The sequence below is a fragment of the Neoarius graeffei genome, chromosome 2, assembly GCF_027579695.1.
Source record: "Neoarius graeffei isolate fNeoGra1 chromosome 2, fNeoGra1.pri, whole genome shotgun sequence".
Lineage (NCBI taxonomy): Eukaryota > Metazoa > Chordata > Actinopteri > Siluriformes > Ariidae > Neoarius > Neoarius graeffei.
This window is the reverse complement of record NC_083570.1, coordinates 91,301,492-91,304,776: the sequence shown is the minus strand read 5'-3', so window position 1 is coordinate 91,304,776 and position 3,285 is coordinate 91,301,492. Positions and strand designations below refer to the sequence as shown.

Genomic DNA, 3,285 nt, shown 5'->3' with positions numbered 1-3,285 from the left:
GCACTGAAGTGAGTCAAATCCTGAATGTGTTTCTATTGCTGTTATTGACTACAAGCTGCATGATCAAACTGCATTAATGAATCACATCATCAAGGAACAGCTGTCAAAAATACATTAGGAAGGAGTTCCGTGGCCTGAAGCCCTACCTGCTGTGTAGCGTCTCAGCTGCATGCATTTTATATATATGAGACACACACAGTATATATACAGTGCCTTGAAAAAGTATTCATACCTCTTGAACTTTTTCATATTTTTCCACCTTACAACCACGAACTTAAAAGTTTTTTATTGAGATTTTATGTGATAGACCAACACAGAGTAGCACATAATTGTGAAGTGAAATGAAAATGATAAATGGTCTTCAAAATTTTAAACAAATAAAAATCTGAAAAATGTGGTGTGCATTAGTATTCAGCCCCCTGTACTCTCATCTCATCTCATTATCTCTAGCCGCTTTATCCTTCTACAGGGTCGCAGGCAAGCTGGAGCCTATCCCAGCTGACTACGGGCGAAAGGCGGGGTACACCCTGGACAAGTCGCCAGGTCATCACAGGGCTGACACATAGACACAGACAACCATTCACATTCACATTCACACCTACGGTCAATTTAGAGTCACCAGTTAACCTAACCTGCATGTCTTTGGACTGTGGGGGAAACCGGAGCACCCGGAGGAAACCCACGCGGACACGGGGAGAACATGCAAACTCCACACAGAAAGGCCCTCGCCGGCCCCGGGGCTCGAACCCAGGACCTTCTTGCTGTGAGGCGACAGTGCTAACCACTACACCACCGTGCCGCCCCCCCCCGTACTCTGATACCTCTAAATACAATCCAGTGCAATCAATTGCCTTCAGAAGTCATCTAATTAGTTAATAGAGTCCTACTGTGTGTAATTTACTCTCAGCATAAATACACTTGTTCTGTGAAGGCCTCAGTGGTTTGTTCGAGAACATTGAAGAACAAACAGCATCATGATGACCAAAGAACTCACCAGACAGGTCAGGGATAAAGTTCTGGAGACATTTAAAGCAGGGTTAGGTTATAAAAAAAATATCCCAAGCGTTGAACATCTCAAGAAGCACTGTTCAATCCATCATTCAAAAATGGAAAAAGTATGGCACAACTGCAAACCTACCAAGACATGGCTGTCCACCTAAACTGACAGAGCGAGCAAGGAGAGCACTGGTCAGAGAAGCAGCCAAGAGGCCCATGATCACTCTGGAGGAGCTGCAGAAATCCACAGCTCAGGTGGGAGAATCTGTGCACAGGACAACTATACGCAAGTCGCACACTCCACAAATCTGGCCTTTTTGGAAGAGTGGCAAGAAGAAAGCCATTGTTGAAAGACAGGCATAAGAAGTCCCATTTGCAGTTTGCCAGAAGCCATGTAGGGGACACAGCAAACATGTGGAAGAAGGTGCTTTGGTCAGATGAGACCAAAGTTAAACTTTTTGGCCTAAATGCAAAGCGCTATGTGTGGTGGAAAACTAACACTGCTCATCACCCTGCACACACCATCCCCACTGTGAAACATGGTGGTGGCAGCATCATGCTATGGGGATGCCCTGATAGCAGAGGGTCGTTGAAACGACGTAGAGTTTTGGTCAGAATGGTCGGTTTCCGTCGTACGTCAGAAAATCAACGTTGAAACGGCGCCGTGAAACGTCGATTTCTCCGCCGTCTGAGAGGGTCGATTTATCATCGTTGAATCAACGTGGGTAAAGGTTGATCTGTCGACCGTCAGAGAAGGTTGAATATACGACGTTGAACCATCGTCACTTTTGCCGGCCAGTTTTCAACATTGGTAGGATGAGCAACTGGCCCGTAGCCAGGGGGGATCGGAGGGTTCGTTCGATCCCCCCCGCGACACCGCGCCCCGGACACACACGCCTCAAGATTACTCAAGATTTATTCATTTGTTAATGTCCGATGAATATACATTGATTCACATTTAAATTTACAATATCAAATCCAGACTAATCAAAAAAGAAAAGTAGACTAAGTGAGGACGAGTTAGAAAAACGGGTTCATTTCTCCTATGTTTATGTTTACACGTTTTGTTCAGACTGCTTTACACCCCAATCCAGTGGGTGGCGGTAATGCCCCCATTAAACCCCTTTCACTGACGTCACCCGAAACCGGAAGTAAACAAACCCTGCGCCACATTGGAAGACCAACAAACTCGTGATTTGGGGGAAATAAAGGCAGCGCGCGGTATGTGAACCCACGAGGCACTTGGTTCATCATAAACCTACAATGGTAAACTTTTGTGCTGTGTTAGGGTGTTCTAACAAAGCTGATGGGAAAGGTGAAAAGAAGTCTTTCTACAGAATACCAGCTGTGATTGAGACACAAGCAAACCAAGGAGCTTTCTGCCGGGAGACAGAGAGAGGATTTAGCTGCTTTATGCAGAGCGGATCTGAATACTTCAAGTCTATTTTGTTACTGGTAAGTCACTAGGCTAGAGTGTTGTCGAACATTTTTTTTAAATGTTTACTGAATAAAAACATCCTTAATTTTATCAAATATTCTCTACTCTATATTTCATTTCTTTCTTTTGTTTTAATTTTCCTCCCTCCATCCCTCTTTGGATTTTAAATATAGTTTTCCCCATGTCCAAATAATGAGGTAGGGTGGCATTTAGAAACCCATAGCCTACTGCTGACTTTCTTTATCAATGCTGCATCAAATTAATTTTGGTTATGTTTTTCTGTTTCCATGTACAGGTCTGCGCCGCAGGAGGAATAGGCCACAATTATAAATAAATCATAAAATGTTTCTAAGAACTTGTTCAAGTGTGTTCTGTTCCTTATAAATGTTAAAAGTTATGCCTCATTAGATAGCTTGACAAACATTAGGAGAGGTGCATTGTTGCATGCATTTTTATATCCTGTTGTACATTAAACAGGACGTAGCCTACGCACATTGATATAAATTAAGTTTCACTTTCATGGTTGAAGTATGCATGTGTGTGTTCATCCTAGGCAAGAGCCCCGATGCTTTATTGTTAGCTAGTTTAATTTAGCCTGTTTTGCTTAATTTGTAGCCTTCTTGTTGTACATAAAACAGGAAGTAAAGTTGGATGAATCATCGCCGAAAATTCAACTATAAATCGACCGAAATACGTAGTTGAATAAAGGGTGAAAGGGGGTCTATTCTCTGTCGACCACCAGCCACTTTTCAACGTCGTTTCAACGGAAACTCGTATGAGCAAAGCGGTGTTGAATCAACGTCGGTGATCGACGGTGATTCGACGGCGTATAGGTCGAAGAACATGCCGAT

General features: G+C 43.3%; 1 long non-coding RNA gene across 1 annotated transcript; it reads left to right on the top strand.

Moving 5' to 3' along the window:
• The first annotated feature begins 2,131 nt into the window (after window positions 1-2,131).
• LOC132874350 (uncharacterized) lies at window positions 2,132-2,789 on the top strand. The gene is made up of 2 exons (XR_009651649.1): window positions 2,132-2,451; window positions 2,730-2,789. It is a non-coding gene; the product is annotated as an uncharacterized LOC132874350 (long non-coding RNA).
• The last annotated feature ends 496 nt before the right edge of the window (window positions 2,790-3,285 follow it).